Source organism: Mandrillus leucophaeus, unplaced genomic scaffold (assembly GCF_000951045.1).
Source record: "Mandrillus leucophaeus isolate KB7577 unplaced genomic scaffold, Mleu.le_1.0 Scaffold371, whole genome shotgun sequence".
NCBI lineage: Eukaryota > Metazoa > Chordata > Mammalia > Primates > Cercopithecidae > Mandrillus > Mandrillus leucophaeus.
In genome coordinates, this window is record NW_012103932.1 from 219,927 (window position 1) to 227,813 (window position 7,887).

Consider the following 7,887-nt stretch of genomic DNA (forward strand, 5'->3'; position numbering starts at 1 on the left):
ATTTGAGCAGTAATAAAACTCTGGTCTCCCGCACAGTTGGCTCTGCATGAATTACTCTTTCTCTATTGCAATTCCCCTGTCTTGATGAATCGGCTCTGTCTAGGCAGCAGGCAAGGTGAACCCCTTGGGTGCTCACAATCCTATGGTATCAATGTCCACTCCAAGTCCGCCTCCTCTCTGGGCTGAGATTTCCTGAATGGCAGGAACCATGTCTCTCCTCTGGTAGTCTCAGAAGTTGGCCTAGCACCAAGGACGTTCTTGTATTCAGCAAATATTTATTAGCACATTCAACGTGCCAGATACTGTGCTTGCAACGAAGGACACCACAGTGAGACGGAAAGAGGGAGACAGATGACGCCAGCACAGCAGGCTGAACACGGCAACACCCAGCACAGGGCAAGGGGCGAGTGCGGGACTCCTGGGGGAAGACAGCAGTGCAGTTGAGGTCTGGATCCCCAGGAGATTTCAGAGAGCGAGAAGAACGAGTGGAGCTGGGGAGCTGTGTGCCTCACAGCTTCTCAAAGCACAGTACAAAGCAGGCCTTCTCACACGTGAACATGCATCCGAGTCACCTGGGGGTCTGTGGAATGTAGATTCCAAACTCAGGAGGTCTGGGAGGGGCCTGAGGGTCTGTATTTCCGACAGGTCTCCCAGGGGGATGCTGATGTTCTTAGCTGGTAAATCACACTGTGAGTAGCAAGAATGTGGACTATCCCAGGTATCCGGATACATGTAAAGACACAGATCCAGGCCTAGACCTTCTGACCTACACAGGGATCCTGTGAAATGCGTATTAACCAATGTCACTGGAGGAAATAATTACGCAGACAGGTTAAGTAACCTGCCTGATGTCACGCAGTTAGTAGGTGACCAAGCTGGAATGTGAACCTAGGGCCATCTACGCCCCCAGAGCCTTTCTTCCTTCCACTGCATCATGCTACTTTCTCAATAAATATCTGCTCAACTCAGTAAATCACTAAGCATCCCAAAGTCAAAGGTAAATATCTTTGCATCACCAGCACCACGATCTATATCCACAGATCTTCAATTGCTTTACTGCACACTCCTATGAGCTTAAAAAAAAACACTTTTGAGAATACATCCCCAATATGCACATTTATTTAAAGTATACATTAGTACATTTTTAAATGAATGCAAAAATAAGTATTAAAACAGATGAGACGGTAACTTTGGAAGACAATGTTTTGACTGAAAACCGTAGGGCTAAAGATAAAAGGAACTGCATACTACATACCCACAAAAATTAAAATTAATTTTTAAATAAAATGTTTCTTAAAAAAGGAATGGCATGGAAACCGTGTACTCTAGTTGGTAAAGTTGCTTCTCACAGGGTGCAGGGGAGCAACCCTGAAAGTGCTTTACATGCACACTGGAGTCAAGTCAACAAAGAGTAGCTGGTGGGACCTAGTTTCTCACAGCCGGAGAGGGAAGGTACAGATAAACCAGACAGGAAAGCTAGAATGAGCCCTGTGGGACTGGACTTAGTTACACTCATGTTTAACCAGATGGATAAATACAGAAATAATTACAGAGATGTGTAGCTGCATGGGTTTCCTAGCCCTATCCACTGAAGGGGCCTAGAAGCAAGGCCAACCAGGACAAATCCTCCGTAAAGAATTCCAAATAATGTCTGTAGATGCACCCCCACCAGAAGGGGGAGCTCAGTTCCCATCCTCCCAGCCCCTGCCTCCAGCCCTAGAGTGTGGGCTCCACTTAGTGATTTACTTCCCAGGAAGAGAATATAGAAAGTAGACCAAAAAGAGTCACTTTCCAATGGAGAAACCTGGCAAACACGACCCTGGCCAGGCGATCAAGGCCAACGACTTGATCACCAATGACTCAGATGGGCACCCCTGCAGTGGCGTCATGAGAAGGGCACGTCAACTGCTTCTCATTATAAGGAAAATATCAGAGAAACCCAAAATGAGGCACAATCTGCAAACTATCTGACCAGCACTCCTCAGTACTCTCAAGGTCACGAAAAACAAGGACAGACGAGCCATCATAAACCAGAAGACACTAAGAAGACCCAGAGGATAAATGTCATCAAGTGTCCTGAATGGGACCTGGGACAGAAAAGGAGAGGAGCAGATACATGAGTAAAATCTGAATCAAGGATACAGTTTAATGCACAGTGATGCACCCATGCTGGTTTCTTATTGTGTGGCAAATGTACCCTAGTCATGTACAACGCTGACAATGGAGAAAACTGATATGAAGGATATATGGGAACTCTCTGTTCCATCTTCGCAGATTTTCTGTAAATCTAAAACCATTCTGAAATCAAAAGGTACTTTTCAAAAGGATGAGATGAAAATAGATGTAATATTCCTCCTGTGTTCCAATAGCATGTCACCACTGTGCTGTTCTAATGCCAGATGCAGGGCTCACAGACCCAAGCCTTTCAGAGTCCAGAGGGGCAAGAAGAATGTGAAGTAGGCAAGCAGTCAACCCAGGCAGAGGCAGGACTGTGACCGGTTGGGAAGCACATGCCTGTCTAAGACATCCTAAAGCAAAATATTCTGAAAGAGAAAACAGAAACCTGCAGGCTGAATTTCCCAGCCCGTCCAGCCAGTTTGCTTCCTCTAAGCTGAAGTATAGATAGGAAACCAGAATGCAATTTCCACAATGGAATTAATTACAGTTGTTTATGCAGTTTCTTGAGAGAAGGTCTCCTGTCCTGTATTTCCCAAACACTGTTCACCTGCTGATCTGCCTTGATGCAAAAAACAAACAAACAAAACTGCTCTTGGATTCTTCCAACGATGCTGCCTCCACTGAGTTTTCTTAACAATCATTTGATATTTGACAAATTTTATTTTAAACTTTTCCAGAAAACAGCTCATAGAGTTCTCATTTACTTACTCAATGCCTACTGTGTATACTGTTACAAAATATCTTTGATTCCCCTGAACAAATCTAATTTCAAATATTATATCTCATTGTCATTCATATGTTTTGTCGGATGATAGGTCTTGATATTTAATTTAAAAATACAGTCATACTCTGAGTCATTTTGATGCTGGGGACATTTTTATGTAATACATCTGACTCCCACTCAAACACTAAGTCAATATTCTCATCCTAGAGCTTATGAAGGGAAGAATGGGAAAAGGGGAGCAGCCAGGGACAGGGAGAGGCTGGGGGACAGGATGATGGCCAAGCTTGGCACAGCACACAGCAGCAGTGCCGTGTCGGGCGGGAGGAAGCAAGAAGGCTCAGCTGGCCGTGACAAACCATCAGAGCTATGGCAGGTCAGGGAGGGCTCTGAGGAAAGAATGTGGAAGATTCCAGCACCACGGGAAAGATTTTGGAGTCAGGCACACCTGAGTTTGCACCACAATAATATCATTTATTAGCCACATTAGTTTACAAAGTATCTGCTCTAAGCCTCAGTTTCCCCATTCCAAATGGAGATATCAACACATTATGGCCGTTTGGTGAGATAAAAGCTCATCTTTTGTAATTAAAAAAAAAAAAAAAGCCAACAAGTCTTTCAAAGATTGTCCACAATGATACTCAAAAACAGAAAAGGGAAATAAAACCCCAACTTCTCAACTTCTGCAAAAGCTCTTAAACAATCCCTTACTTTCAAATTAGACAGTAAAAGGGGAAAAAAAGCAACATCCTGTTTCTGTTTTTCTACTAGGCACTCTATTCCTGGGTAATTAAATCGCCCCAGTGGTTGAGCTAAAAGTTCTAAAATTTACAAGAAAAGGTCACTTTATAAAAGTAGAAAAAATAACAGAGAAAATCCTTTCACAGAACTTGAATAACATTATTAAACCAGGCAAAGATTATCCATTGATTTTAAACATTAGATGCCTGACTGACGTATTTGTACTACTGCCAAAGTATTGACGCCTAGAATATTCTCTGGTTGCAAGAGGAAAGACACAATGGGCTCAGGCCCTCATTGCCCTATCCAGGGGTCAATTCTAACCTCACTAGTGGTCAAAGGTAACGCAACCTGAAGTACCAGCTTCACCTATGAAGTATTCTAGGCAAAGAGGTTTCGTCTGAATCGTCGAGCTTTTGCATACAAATTCCAGTTTAAGGGAAATCAGGGGATGGAGAAACAGATCCAATAAAACAACTAGATAAATCCAAAAGGTAAGACATTCTACAGGACAACTGATCTGGTCTCTTCAACAAGCGTCCAAAAGAAAAAAGTGGTGCTAGCTGAAAACAAACTTAAAAGCAAAATGTGATGCATTGAGTGGTTCTGGATTGTGTACTGGTGTGGACTAATTTGTTATAATAAAATCTGGGGATCAAACGGGAAAAAATTTAAAATCATCTGCAGAGTAGAAGCAATAAAAAATTACTGAAATAGAAAATGGAATAGCACTAATTGAACAAAGCAAGATACAAAATAGTATTTACAGTGATCTAATTTTGAATTACAGGGAAAACACATCCACAGGTATTCATATAGGCAATTCGTTAAATGATCCTGAGTGATACACACTCTGGCTTCATGGTCGTGATCTCTGGGCAGGAGGAAAATGAAATTTCTCTCCTTTCATTTTTGTCTCAACGGTATTCCTGCGCTAGTCTGTGCTGATAGTGCTTCTGTAATGATCAACCATGTGTTGTTTGTCTGAAAAGTCCCAGTGTCCTAACAGCCTCACAGTGTTGCCCAGTCAGGCCAGGACAGTGGCAGTGCTGAAAGCTTCCACCTGTGTGAGGGCTTGTCATTCAAAATGCGAGTGAGGACTTCGGAGCTTCACTTGATGAATGGCAAGTTTCCTAGCAGGAAGAAAGGAGTGAAAATCGGTGCTTGTGGGAAGGCTGAGCTAACAGACAAGCGCAAGGTAAATTCCGCAGAAGAGACAGAGGAGACCGGCTGGAAAAGATCAAAGGAATTCTGCTGGAAGTGAGAAGGACTCAGCCAAGGCAGTGGCTGTATGTGGCCACGGAACATCACAATCATCTAAGAGTCCTTTATAAGGAAGAGTGTGCAGGACTTCCCCACTGGCTGGGTACCAGGAGTGGTGGAAGGATCACATATGAGGCCAAGTATTAAGCTGCAAAGATTAAGAACATCAAGAAAACCCAGAAGCCCTCCACACACACAAACTGGAGGAGGACAGGGTACATAAAGGAGATTACAGTGGCCAGTGCTGTCAAACTTGGTGAAAGATGGACAATGACATGGTTTGGATGTTTGGTCTCCTCCAAATCTCATGTGGAGATGTGACCTCCAGTGTTGGAGGTGGGTCTGGTGGAAGGTGTTTGGGTCATGGGAATGGATCCCTTATGTTTTGGTGCCCTCCACACAGTAATGAGTGAGTTCTCGTTCTGTGAGTCCACATAAGAGCTGGTCGTTTAAAAGAGCCTACCATCCTATTCACAATAGCAAAGACTTGGAACCAACCCAAATGTCCATCAATGACAGACTGGATTAAGAAAATGTGGCACATATATACCATGGAATACTATGCAGCCATAAAAAAGGATGAGTTCATGTCCTTTGTAGGGACATGGATATAGCTGGAAACCATCATTCTGAACAAACTATCGCAAGGACAGAAAACCAAACACCGCATGTTCTCACTCATAGGTGGGAATTGAACAATGAGAACACAGGGACACAGGAAGGGAAACATCACACACCGGGGCCTGTCGTTGCGTGGGGGCAAGGGGGAGGGATAGCATTAGGAGATATACCTAATGTAAACGACAAGTTAACAGGTGCAGCACACCAACATGGCACATGTATACATATGTAACAAACCTGCACGTTGTACACATGTACCCTAGAACTTAAAGTATAATGAAAAAATAATAATAAAAATAAAAGAGCCTGCCATCACTCACTTGCTCCTGCTCTTGCCCTGTGACACAGCAGCTCCCCCTTTGCCTTCCAACATGATAGGAAGCCTCCTGAGGTCCTCACCAGAAGCAGATGCTGGCACCATGCTTCCTTGCAGCCTGCAAAACCATGAGCCAGTTAAACCTCTTTTCTTTATAAATTACCCAGTCTCAGGTATTGCTTTATAGCAATGAAAACAGACTAATAGAGATGATGAACAAGGGCAATGAGAAAAAGATCACTGGACTTTATTGAGAGGAAATCTTAACAGACAATTCCAGTGAACGGAATTTCATCAAAATGCTGAGGATGTCGGCCAGATGCCAGAAGGTTACACTGGGGGAGCTTGCTCAATAAATTTAAAAATCATCTACGCAGATGTCAGTTTAAAAACAGACAAACAGAAAGAAAAAGAAGGAAGAAAGTATGTGTAGGAATACTCAAAGTAGATACAGAATGATCACATTAAGTAGCAATATTGACATCTCCTTTACAATGATTCTAATGTCAAACTTATGCTGCCTAGAAAATTCTTAGTGTCACCAGGAGTTAAATAAGATATCACTGGTATTCAGAAGATACGAAGATTACCAAAAGCATGGATAAGTCATTCAACAAAGCAAAAGTTATCAAAAGTTTATGCTGCATGATACATGAAACCATTTCCTGAAGTCTACAGTAAATGTGTTCATTTATTTTTTGCTTTGTAAGAACAAGAACCCAAACTACAATATGTAGAAAGATTGGAAACATTCATCACTAAAAGCATCATTTACAAAGAGAGTGTTATGTAAATCTCATTAACACAGAATTAATGTTCAAGTGCTCTGATCCAGAGGAAATCGTTAAGATTAAGAAATTTAACTTAAATAAACAGAATTCTCAGAAGACTGCCACTTCACAGCCTACTTGAAAATAAGAGATTTTAAATCATGAATGCACTACATGAACTATTTTAAAAATCAAAGAGAACAACTCAAATGGATTAATGAGAATACAGATGAGCAGGAGGAATCCCCACCCAGAAGCCGTGTTAAATGTAGCTCAGCTGCCATCCAGACAGCTGGTTCAGGCAGGCCTGGGCAACCTAATCTGAATCTGGGCTCCCGCTCACCGCCCCTCCTACAGTCTCCATCTCAGCTACCAGAGTCACCATCTGCCCAACCATGCGACCATTCTTGTCCTTTCACCTCACTCTCCAGATGCTGATTCCCACAGAGTATTACCGACATTACCTAGGAGACGTCTCTGACAAGTGGCCACTCTGGTCCACCCCCTCGTCCTCAGTCTTATTTCCCACCCTCACCATCTTCCCTATGACTCACTGAACAGATCCTTCACACATTTTGTCAGATTTATTCCTAAGTGTGTCATTTGTTTTGAGGCTGAAAAGGATGTTACATCATGACCAGATAAGGTTTATCCCCAGAATGCAAGGTTGGTTTAACATTCTAAAACCAATCCATGTAAGTCACCATATTAACAAAGAAAGAAAGGAAAAACACGATCATCTCAAAAGATACATAATAAGCATTCAGGAAAATTTGATGTCCTTTCCTAATTTTAAAAAAAAATTATCAGTAAACTAGGACTATAAAGTACAGAAAGACAAAACAATTATCTTCTATGTTACAGAACTGCTTTATAAAGTCAGCCAAAGCCTAAACAATATCTAATTCTTTTTCTGCATGTAGTCTTACATTTGCTTTCTTTCTTTTCTTTCTTATCTTAAAATTTTCCTTAGGGGCTATTATTTATAAAGCAATAATTTACTTTATCATAGGATATCTTATGCCTTGAAATGAATGTCAGAAAATTCTCTGTATGCTGTCTTCCTTGGCAGAACAAGAAAAAAAACTAGGATATTCAAGTTTTGATTTACCAAACTAATAAATTCTGGCTAGGGGTGAGTCACAGTATTACTATTTCCTTACGGTCTTAAGGTGGCTCCATGGTCTGCATCATGGAGTCTGGATCTTTAAAGTGGCATTCAGGATTCTTCATTTGTGGTCTCACCTGATATGTTCTAACCTCATCTTTTATGGCCC

At 42.0% G+C, this 7,887-nt stretch overlaps 1 protein-coding gene across 1 annotated transcript in view; it reads right to left on the minus strand.

Moving 5' to 3' along the window:
• The window catches only part of TRAPPC9 (trafficking protein particle complex 9), a 479,714-nt gene that overhangs the window by 193,985 nt on the left and 277,842 nt on the right, over window positions 1-7,887 (minus strand). The gene's annotated exons all lie outside the window — the stretch shown is intronic.